The 11,943-nt window shown below is 46.8% G+C and overlaps 1 protein-coding gene across 3 annotated transcripts in view; it reads left to right on the top strand.

Moving 5' to 3' along the window:
• Positions 1-4,038: 4,038 nt before the first annotated feature.
• Cdh11 (cadherin 11) overlaps positions 4,039-11,943 on the top strand; it is a 153,399-nt gene continuing 145,494 nt past the window's right edge. For 2 of the 3 annotated variants that reach the window (XM_006530626.4, XM_030243272.1), the window contains exon 1: positions 4,039-4,636. The gene's annotated coding sequence lies outside the window, so the exon portion shown is untranslated. The remainder of the gene's footprint in view (positions 4,637-11,943) is intronic. The other variant, NM_009866.5, reaches the window with a different exon arrangement.

The following is an 11,943-nucleotide window of genomic DNA, read 5'->3' as shown; positions in this document are numbered from 1 at the left end:
TTATCCTCCATAGAAATCCATTAAGCTCAGCAAAGAAACAATTCGATAACTTCAGGAAATCCCTGAGACTGACCAGATTCACTCATCGTCCCCTTTTCCAAGTTCATATAATCAGCTGTATAAACTGTTGGGAGACAGTTTTGGAGAAGCCAGGCTGTGTGGAAGAGACACTATGATCTAAGTGTAAGTCATGTAGCAGGCTTCAGAGGTCTTTGGTGGGTCGTGCTAGTCTAGGCTTTTGGTGATGGAGATATTTTGGAGGTATTTCTGCTCCTGGAAGTAAACCTGACAGACTAACAAGTTCACCAAGTTGGACTATGGTGGTATCCTGACTTTGCTGTGGAATGACTTAATGTTTGTTCAATTCTTTCCAGAAATTTGACACGACAGGGACAGAGATGACAGGGACAGAGATGGGATTCTGACACAGCTAAAAAGACATGTGACTCTTTACAGTTTTGATTCTTTCTTGAGAGTTGACACAACATGGTGTTCTCATTCCATCTTTCTCCCTTCACTGCCTTGGGAGGGAATGCACGTATGGAAGCTAAGTCAGTCTGAGGAAATCTACTCTCTGTTTGGATTTTGCCTTACTTGCAAGGTCTTTTACCAAAAGGCCTACTAGAAGAAAAATTTCTAGAAGATCTGGGGACCCTGGGGCTTCTGGCTAGAAATGAAGAATCGCCACCTAGGCCCTGGGTATCTTCAGAGTTAGAGGAAAGGCACATCAAAGGGACCGGGTCCCTTTGATGAGGGAAAGACATGAAATTATCAGCTCTGCTAAACAGATAAAGACAGAGACTAGAGGAAGCTCATTTGGGCTTCCTCGGGTTTGCATTGGGAGGCATAGACAACCTTGAACCATAGTTTTCAACCCCCCTGTAAAGCAAAGCAAAAACACCAAAGAAAATAAGCAGCAGAACTTGGTAGCTGCCTGGGGGAACTTGAGGAGTTACTTCTCTCTCTCTTTTTTTCTCTTTATTCTTTTTCCTTTTACAATCTGAGCTGAAATCACACATTGCTCCACCCAAGTGCTTAATATGGATTTGGAAGATAGATCCTAACATCATCATAAAAAGAAGAAAAATCCTTTCTGAAATGCACGCTGTACGCTGTGTAGGTGTGCTCGCAGAGTCAAGCGCAAGAATGTCTGAGTCCCTAGGAATTAATCTCTTATGAGCACTACGGGGTAGGTAGGGATGAGGCTTAGAGCACTACGGGGTAGGGATGAGGGTTAAGTACTCTAACATGTATAAGGTTCTCTAATGCAGCTCGTAAGAACCAGACTTGAAGAAAATAAGTTTTTCCACTTATTTTCTCTCTTCAAATGCCTTGCAAGAAGTTCCCCCTGTGGGGTTTAGTCGTGGGTCACGGAATGGCCCGCTCATCGTCCTGAAAGAAATGCCTGTTCCTGTTAATGATCATCTGAGATGTTTTAGCAAATCTGTACAACCATCATTGCTGTTTGATTTACAGCGTTTCTGAGCAGAAACTGCTTTCAATCCACTTCAAAATAGCCAGTTCCTGTTTGTAACCTCAACCCCGGGGCAACCACTGCTATGCCGTCCACATCTGTAAACTTGCCTTTTCTAGACATTACATATGAGTGGAATAATGTGTCGTATTGCATGTGGCTTTTAGCATATTTCTGAGGTTCCTCCGTGATGTGACAAGTGTCTTGATCCCTCTCCTTTCTCTTGCTGAATAATATTCCATTGAATGGATACATCACCTCTTACGTGCCCGCCTCATCTCTCCTTGGCTATTGTTTCCCATATACACTCCAATGGAACTAAAGCAGGTATGAACATTTCACGTGACTATTTTGGTGTGGCAGGTTTTTTGTTTTTCTTTTTCTGATTTTGAGAAGAACCTTGGTGTAGAATTGTGCAAAGACTGTTGATTCAAGTGTGCAGCGCCACTTGAAACCTACCAAGAGAAGTTCAGCTTCATTGTAAATATTCGATGATGTTATTGTTCATGAAGTGGATGGATAGTCTAAAGAACAAGTAATGTCACTTAGTGAACTCTGGACAGAAAGCAAACGCGATGCCCAGCTCAAGTCCCATCACAAGTAAACAGGCTCAGACTGGGCTACACCTCGAACTGGAGTCCATGAGCCTATCCTCCACGGTGCTCTCCTCACTGCAGGCTCCAGCAAGAGGTTACATGGATGTTAGCTGTAGGTTTTGCTCGTTCCCTTCATGCAGCGCGGTAAAGATTGGAAAATCCAGGAGCTGTCATAAATGCCAGGGTTAGTGGGACACTTTCCGTTCGTTCCTCCCTCCCTGTAACTTCACTTGTTATGTGGGAATGATTAGGTAGCAGCCCCTCTGTTCTTTTACAGTGGGGACTTCCGGTGGTGGTTTGGAACGTGCCCAAAGTTTTAGGGCTTAGATCCGACTTCAGATGAAAGGACAGAGCCAAAGAAATCAAGAAGAAAGAGAAAACCTAACCCAATGGTGGTAGAAGGGGCTTAGGTCCCTGCACCAAGATGAGCAGGTAGAAAGCTCAGCTAGCAGTCTCCAGACAAGTACCGGATTCCCCCCACCACCACCTCCCCCCCCCCCCTGCTTGCTAGTCTTCCCCCCACACCCCTCCGGCGCCCAGCAGCTGCTACCAGCGGCGGCGTGTGTTGTGGCGGTGGCGGTGGGAGGCCTGGAACTTTGGGCACGATCCGGAATGAGGGAAGAGGGAAGCTGGGAGATGAGTGAAGTGGGTAGCTGAAAGCTTAGCGCCCCCTTTCCCCAAAAGAGTGGGCAGTTTAAAGGCCACGTCCACACGGAGTGACAGGCGCTTCCTTTCCAACAGTATGGTTACTGTGGGTGGGGGGTAGGGGCGGCACCCAGTGTCACAGGGACCTGGAGATGCTGCGGAAAACGCAAGCACAGGGCAGATATTCCAGCGGTCTTGTCTGCGCCTTGGTTCCTGATCTCATTTCCAGGAGCCCGACGGGGACCGTTGATCTGTGAGAGTTCCGGGTCCCCAGGACTGGTGGCTAAGTGCTTTGGTGGTGGGATTCAGCCACCATTTGTTCTCCCTGGGTTCTCAAGTGCCCTTCCCATGCGCTTTGGGTCCTGGCGCTCTCTTCCATTGGTGGCCTCTTTTCTTTTTTTAACTTCTGATTCCTGTTAAACTCCCCCTTTAGGTCTTCCTGCTTCTGCTGCATAGTCCAGCTTTTGTCCCTTGTCATTTTATTGTTCTTTTCCTGAGGTCGCCACTCCCAAGCCACCGCGACTTTCCTCAAAAAATCCCTTTTTATCCTTCGCCCATTGGAAACTCTACTTCTGCTCTTTCTAACATCTTCCAGACTGGAAACTTGTCCTAATCCAAGGTCCCCACTGAAGCATGGATCCTTAGTTCCCAGTCACGGTGCGGGTCCCCACGCTGCTCTAGGTAGGAAGAGCGCCCCGCCCCGCCCAGTCCCTGGCGCTTTTTTTTTTTTTTTTTGAAGATCCAGTTCTTCTGCCCAGACACTGTAAAGTGGACAGGAATCAGGTTGGGGTATCCTTTGCTGGGTTCTCGTGAGAAAGATATAAACAGGGGGCTGAGTCAGGGTGCGGGTATTCTTCACGTAGGCCCATCCTCTGGTCGAATGGCATTCTCTTTGGGGCCTTGAGGGGCTCTGTGGTGTCCATTCTGGGAGGCAACAAGTGAAACTGCCGGATGGGGGTGTTGCTTGTAATTGGCTGGAACAGAAGCTAGAGACTCTGTCCTGGTGGGGCTGACCCTAAAGAAGGCTTTGCATGTAGGGTAGAACAACATTGAGGAAAAACTCTATTCTTCTCAAGTCCGAATGCCCCTGTCTAGTGTCTTCACCGATTTCCCCGCAAGCGGATTTCTCAAAGGATAGATACCGGGATGCTGAAGGTTCGTGGGAGAGGGCACTGGGCAGGAGTGGTCAACGTGGAGATATTTTCAGAGTGCTAACTGATAAAGCCTAGAATGCGCTCCCTAATTCCGGATTGCCTCCCCTACTTGGGCAATGCCTTCCATCCAATCCATCCTCCGGCGGGCCGGTTGAGGCCCTAGCTTGTCCAGCTGGAGCGGATTTCAGGAAAAGAGGAAAATGGGGGCTCTCAAGCCCTCTCCAGCTTCCCTCCGTCGTCCTTCCTGATTGGCTGTGTATCCCCGGAGCCCAACTTCAGTCGCTCCAGACTGTGTCTGAGCCCCCACAGGAGACGGAGCGCTGCGACCCAGGGCAGGAGGGGCGGCCAGGCCACCTATTCCTGGGTTTGGCATCTCTCGGGGCCCCAGGGGGGGAGGAGCGCCGACAGGGTAGGCATCCATCGCCTCCTCCAGGCCCAATTCTCGGCGTCTAGCAGCCTCGGTTCCTCTCCGCCCCCCTTTCCCTCCCAGCGTCGGCCTCCCTCCTCCTCCCCCCTCACCCGCCCGCCTGCCCGCCACCTCCCCCCGGTTTCTCATTCCTGCCACTAGCGCGCTCCGCGGCTCATTCCGCGGCCGCCGCCAGCTGAGGGGAGCGTCGCGGGCCGAGGAGCAGATGCCGCGGGGGCCGCTCGCAGCCGCCGCCGACTTGTGAATGGGACTCGGACCGGGGCCCGGGCTGACACCGCTGCGCTCGCCCCGTGCCAGGGACAGCCGGCCAGGAGGTCGTGTCCACCCGCAACGGCCCCAGGTGAGGCGCTCTGCTCGGCTCTAGACCCTATCTAGATGGGGCTTCTCGGAGTAGGCAGAAAGGGGAAAGAATTGCTTCTGAAAGAGACTGTTGCGGAAGGGGGAGGTTGCTGGCTGATGGAGATCAGTAAAGCAAAGCAGAAGGGCTTTTTTTTGGGGGGGGGGTGAGGTTAAAAATCAGAGAAAAGGGAGGCAGCCTGCTGTGGACGCAGGCAGAGCAGGGGTTTGAGGCGCCAGATGTGCGCTCCCCGGTTCTTTGATTGTTGCCCCCCCCCCGGGGTGAGGGGCTGTTGCACCAAGGCTTCAGCACAGGGGGATTGCTTTGGGTTGGGGCAAGGAACTGCAGAGCGGAGCTCTGGACACGCAGACTGCTCCCGTGATGTCTCTAGGGAAAGTCGACCCCTGTGCGGTGCCCGCCCGCGCTGCGCCTGTTCCCCAGACAAGATCGCTCTCTGCGGGGTTCCTAGAGGGGATCCTCCCGCGCCTTCCTAAAGAGCTCCCCTAGACCCGGTGCCTGTGTAGAGAGTGCGGTCGAAGCCCAGAAGATAGCCGGCGGCCGGGAGGGAGCGGCGATTGGATTGGCCGCACTTTGATAGTGTGGGTCGGGGGCTGTGGACTGCGGCTCAGAGGCTGGGGGTTGCGGTGTGAGCTAGCCCCTCCAGCCCCCGCCTTTTCGGGGACTTCAGTCACCTATCCTAACCTCCCAGTGATGCAGGGAATGCTCTGTGAGCGGCTCAGACTCAGACTAGACTCGGGCTTGGACTGGAGGAAGCTTTCTAGGGTCAATGTTAACTTTGAGAATCAAACCTTCCCGGAAAGCCTGCGCCTCCTCTCGGAGCGCTCCAAGCCTCCACTGTTTCCTCACAATCGGCCTCCCTCCCTGTGCTTGGCCTCCCAGCCGGGATGTGCTGAGAGCAAGGAGCAGCGGGAAGCTGGAGGCTGCGGGAGCATCCAATTCCCCTCGCAACCCAGCCTAGCCTTGGCAGGGTCTTTTCGCTCCTGGTCCCCGGAGAAAGTGGGACCCAGGAGGCTTCCTATTCTCTCTCTTGCCAAGGCCCGGATTTCACCCGGGCTCCGCACTCCTGCCTTCAGCGGGTGAAAGGTTCGCTAGATGTTCGAAGAAGCCCTGTTGCTTTTTGTTAATAATGCAGCAGGAATTTCACGGGCTATCGCACTGCTATGAAGAAATTGCATCTTCTAATTATTTAACGGTGCCGTTTCTGCATGACGGAGGGTCGTCCCTGAGGGCTGGGAGTGGGTTTGTTAATGAAAGCCTGGCACTGCAGGAGGGTAGAGATTTGTCTAAAAGTCTCCCCTTCATTTTTTTTTTTTCTTCAAGAAATCTTTAACGATGGCTCCCGAATCCTTTCCTATTTTCTCCTGATCGGTCTTATCTGTGGACTAGGAAGCAGTAAGTTTTGGGTTTAATCACAGAAAGCAGTGATAATTAATCTGGCGAGAGGATAGATCAATTTCCTTATCTCTAGGGCTCGTAGCAGACGTCCAGGGGTTTGCGGGGTGTCTGGAATTTCTGGGGACCGGTCTACAGATGTGTTCTCAGGACCGAGGATCCCTCTCATCAGCATATTAACGAGGCTGAACTGAGTGCGAGCGCCTTTAAGGGTAGCAGAGAAAAAAGAGAAGGGACTGGCCTTCATTTCAATAATGTTGGAATTGTTTTCTCTCATAAGCAAGGAGACAGAGCCCCAGAACCTAGAAAGGGATGCTCAACCCCAGCTGCAGGCAGCTTGGTCTTCTATCAGAACAAAGGAATAAAAGTTACAAAACAAAGGGACATAGCTGTGGCCAGTACTAGAGGGACCCTGAAGCCACAGGCACATTAAGTTCCTTAAACAATCTCTGACTCTTAAGTTTTAGGGTTGGCCAGTTAGGCCCTCGTATTCGAACCCTCTGTGCAAAACATCTATCCTGCCTAGTACAAAGGAATGTGATCAGCACTCAGAAGAGACCAGACAGAGGCATCTAAAGGCCAGGAAACTTTGCTGGGTGGAACTGGGGTTTGCATCTTGCCTTCTGAGACAAGGCATTGCACCCCAACAAACATATTGAAGTCCTTGGAGTCTATACTTGTATCTTTAGTAGCAAGCAATGGTTACTGACACTCTTATAATTATTAGTTCTATATGTCCTGATTGGGATGTCATATGGAGAGAGAGAGAGAGAGAGAGAGAGAGAGAGAGAGAGAGAATGAGAGAGAATCTTCATCTCTGGAGTGTGTGTGTGTGTGTGTGTGTGTGTGTAAACAATTAGGATAATGGAAATGAGATGATCTAGTCTTGGAAATTTGTTTAACGTGGATTTATTGCATACTAGGAAAAAAACAAAAGCAAAAAGAAAAAAGAAAGAAAAGGAAAGAAAGAAAGAAAGCCTTTAAAAATAGTTTTTGTGGAAACACTGGGCCATCTTGATAACACTCCAGAATTTACATTATGTTCGGAACGCTTATCAGTGCACCACAGCAAATTACTAGAAACTTAAATTCTATTTTCAATTAAGATGCAATCTTTTGTTAATTTAAATAAAAGTAAAAGCTACAGCTCTCTCTCTCTCTCTCTCTCTCTCTCTCTCTCTCTCTCTCTCTCTCTCTCTCTCTCTCCTCTCTCTGGCACAGAACTCATATTTCCACATTTTCTGTGGTGGCTTCAGAATGTTTATTTGTGGGAGAAGGGTGCAGAGTTGGAGAGCTATGTCATCATTTGGGGGAATGTGGATCAATTTCATGCCCCTTTAATGCACATGTCTTCATAATTCATGGTTTTTCTTTCACTTTGAATAGAATTACATGGCTGCTTTGTCAGGATTCAGGTTTGGAGACCCTCATATGGAAGGGAATCACCACGACATTGACTTCATGGTTTGATTTACAGTCACAAAACCTACACTCCCACAAGCTCTGAGTGTCTGGAAACCTTTCCTATAAGTGCCAATAACCTAGGAATCAGACAATCTACATAGACTTTGATCTACAATATGTAAATCTATGTTTCCGAACCACCTAAACAAGGGCTACACATCTGATTTTAGTCTTCAACCCCAATGCTTTTATGTTGAAAGCTCAAAAGTCTGCTATGTTTATTCGAGCCTATTTTCAACACTGACTTTTTAAAACTTTGATTATTGTGTGCCCATTTACTGACTAATAATTACAAAATACACTTCATGGAGTTGAGGGGAGGCAGTGAACTTTTTCTCTTACAATCAATTCCCTGAGAATTGCTATGAATTTCTAAGTATTCCCTTAGAAATATTCATTTAATTTATATGCTCACTAGTGAGTGATTTTACTGCATCAAAATATACATGCAGTGAATTTCTCCTTTATGAAATTGGTCATTACTTCATCAGACGTTGGCTAATGTATCAAGAGCTCACATTCTTTATTTATAGTTTGAAGACGTCAATGTTTCCACTTCAGAGTTAGTGCTCCAGAAATATATAAAGATATCTAGCCTAACTAAAATTATAAGTTAATTTTTAATGGAAAAAAAGGAACAAAATCCACAGGTTTGTTGGAGGAAGAAAGGAAAAACAGGAGAAAGTTGGAAACATTTTAATTTCCTCGTCTGCATTCACCAGTCCATCAGAATGACTGTGATGGTCATCTAGAGTTTCCACTCTATGTTGGAAGGACTAAAGAACAGAGTGAAGGAGGATAACTAAACATCTTTCTGCTTTACATTTGCACTGACATTGAGAGACTTGTGCATCTATGGGAATGGACTCCTTTGCGGAAGATTGCGCTTTTGGCCACTAGAGGGCAATGGTGACCTTCTCCAACTTTCGACATGGAGCCCCTCTGCTTTTTGAGGGCACCGTGAAAAGCAGTTTTGTTACTAGTCTTGTCTGCACCTCTGCGAAGAGGCCAGATTCCTGTCTCCGCAGCTCGGGCTCTGCTCCGGTAGATTGTGTGCATGACCGTCTTCCGAGTGGGAGGATTTGTTACCGGCAGTCTTTTCGTCCTTCTTTGGACTTTGCTAGAAAGTTGGGAATTTTTGTGACTTGACATTGTCTAAGACAAAGCCTGAGGATTGGGGTTGAGCCGATGATAAGCTAAGGTTAGCTGTCACCGAGGCAGCTATGTGCCAGATGTGCACATGTATGGAGATGGATGAATAGGTGATGCTGATTTTGTTTGTTTGGGTAGGAAGAGCATTTTGATTTGGGAAGGAGAACGGGATGAATTAGAAGTGGGGGAGGGGAGTAGTCCTGATGTGTATTTAATAACATTACCTCTTCTTTCAAGAGGTTTTAAAGACATCTGCGAGACACTTGCAATCTGCAAAATAAATAAATAAATAAATAAATAAGTAAGTAAAATAAGTGCAGTTTAATTTTTGGTAAACACTTTGGAGTATGCAGTTTTAATATAGCAGCAGATGTTTTACTATTACTCTTAACTCATCCCTGATATTGCTGTATAAAACCTAACTTTATCACAGAATAAAATTTAATTCAAATTTAGTCCTCAATCACTGGGGTTTAACCATTAAGGGTTATTTCTTTCTTTCTTTCTTTTCTTCTTTCTTTCTCCCTTTCTTTCTTCCTTTCTTCAGTGATACGGACAGGATAGTTTATGATTAAATTGCATATTTGGGGCTGTAGAAACTTATATTTGCTACTGTTTGGTGGTGTCATTGCTACCGTTCAGAAGAACTGAAGAACTAATGCTATGTCATAATTAAGAGGAAAAATCTATTAAAAATAAGTACAGCTTTAAGTGGATAGTTCTGCATTTATTTATTTATTTATTTACCGAATAGAGTTGCTTCCCTGGTAGTTCAGCAGTAGAATTCTTAGCAGCTCTGAGCTGTGTTGGAATTTGTGGACATTTGATGGAGATGGAATCAATGCAAATGGATTATGGGAGGGACTATGAAGTCACTTAGTGGAAAGTAAGATGAAGTGTTTTGTAAACTGGTGCTCACTCACCACCTGACAGTTGATTTAACTTCTAAAGAAATGGCAATTTTACATTTTCATGGCTCTCGGATAGTGCACATTGGAACTGTAAACCAATTTTCATTGTCATTTGGTTTAGTGGGAGGGCATTTGTAGACATCTGGGATACTTCCCTATAGAAACTGTTGTTCCATAACCTAACAGTTAATTGAAGTTCAAGTCAGGCAAAATATTTGGTACCTAAGGATGCTAAATGAGAAAGGACTCTGATGGATAAGGGGAAGAAATCAGAGAGGGCATAAGAGAAAAATGGGGCAGGGTTATCAACTTTCTCTAAAGTGCTCTCTCTTATTTTTCTTGGATCTTCCAAAGTCCCCAGGTAGAACATTTTGGGGGCTGAGTCTGGAAGTTTCCATAAACGACTCTTCTGCCAGGGAACAGGGCATTACTGTGTGGCTTCTGTAATTGTGTACTCCTTGAAGAGTGTTTGTGAATAAACATCGCTTTCTTATCAGATTCTCTATGTTGTTGCAGATGGGGAGAGAAGCCTTTATCTCCTGATCTGGCCCATCCCACTGGAGTGACTTTTACACATTAAACTCCGCTCTCACTGTTCAGATCTTTTATAAGGAATGACTTCAGGCCCAGTGTCACCCTCCATATAATGGTGACCTAGTTATGAGAACAAGCTCAGTGGTCGGGTGGCTCCTCCCTCCTCTTAATTTCAGACACCTAGAGATCTGTTTCCAGTTCTCCTCAGGTTCCACCAGTGAATGGAGAATTTGAGGAGAGGCCATGGCTCTCCATGTTAGATTTTACTTCTAAATAAGAATAAGCTTGGTGTGACTGGCTCTGATGATTAAACTGAGGGCACTCACTGTGGTCTTTGGGAACATTTTGCCTGTGAGCATGTTGTGAAAGAGGTAGGGTGTTTTTCATCATTGCTGAAGTTTGACCCAGTTATTTAATCATGGCGGTAGCCTTGCTCAGCATCATGGTGACAATGAGGACAGGGAAGGTGAGCTTAGGCCGGTGTTTGCAGGGTTAAACATGCCATTATCTAAACCTTTGTCTTTTATTCATCATGTTTTTTTTTTCCCATTGCTCTTTAAAACGATATATTCATTTATTGTGTGTCTATATATGCGTTCTCTCTGTGTGTGTCTTGCACCCATGGAGGCTGGAAGAAGGCATGAAATCATTTGGAACTGGAGTGAAAGAGCTGTGAGCTGCCACGTCAGGGCTGGAAACTGAGCCCAGGTTTTCTGTAAGAGCAGCAAGTTCTGTTACCCACTGTATCCTCTCTCCAGGTCCTTTTCCAGTAATTTTGACTTTAAAATACGGCATTAAGTATTATTGATTTTGATTACTCAGGGTTGTATCTTAATCACCATACATACATGTTCTTCACGGAGAATACACCATTGAGCTGATCCTGGTCCCAGCCACATCTTCTCAGAACTTTAAGTAGCCTGCATTCAAAGTTTCTTTGTTTATGGATAGCCAGTGAAGACTAACCCACAAACAATGTGAAGACTTAGATGCTTTTTCTGAAAAAACAGACCTCACAGTAATATCTGTGTTCTGAGATTGCTTGAAAGGAAAAACCATGTTGCCCGGTGACTACTGAGCCCCAATAAAAGCTGAAGCTACCGACTGCAGAACTTAGACCCCGCGGCTGAGGAGACACTTCAGTCAATCAAGGGACTTGCTGAGCAAAAAGACCTGAGTTCAATCCCTAGAAATGCCAGTGGCATGCACATGTAATCCCAGCTCTAGGAGGTGGAGACAGATAAATATGCCTGGGGCTCACTGGTCAGCCAGCCTGGCTTATGAGTGAGCTCCAGGTTCAATGAGAGACCCTGTCTCACAAGACAAGGTAGATGACACCTGAGGGGTCGAAAGTTGTCTGTGGCCTCCTCTGGCATGTACACACGTGTCCTTGGGCTTGTGCCCATGCATGCGCCTGTGTGCATACACACAGCCCTTCCCCCGCACACAGAACTGGGATTTGGTTTTCTAGACTAACGATGACAGCCAGCAGCTCCTACTTTCAATGATTAGATGTAAATCTTCGCTCTAGATTGGGACATCTCTCAGTAAGTGATGGAGTGTTCGTTAGCGCCTGCCTGTTTTGAATGATTTCATGTGTTTAAGTGAGCCATCCTTTTTCCGTTTAGAATATTCAGGAGGCGGTGGAGATTTTAGAGATAGTTACTGCTTTTAAAGGGCCCAGGCCTCCTTTATACCTTTGCAAGCCTTATTTCCACTGCTCGTTTCACATATGGGTTGCTGTGGGATGTTACCCTGCAGTAACATCTTCCTGGGAAAGCTGCCTGAGCACGTGATATGCTGATATCCATCAGGGGTCTGCTTTCGTGTAAAAAC

This window comes from Mus musculus, chromosome 8, assembly GCF_000001635.26.
Source record: "Mus musculus strain C57BL/6J chromosome 8, GRCm38.p6 C57BL/6J".
Taxonomy (NCBI): Eukaryota; Metazoa; Chordata; class Mammalia; order Rodentia; family Muridae; genus Mus; species Mus musculus.
This window is presented reverse-complemented; position numbering and strand designations above follow the sequence as displayed.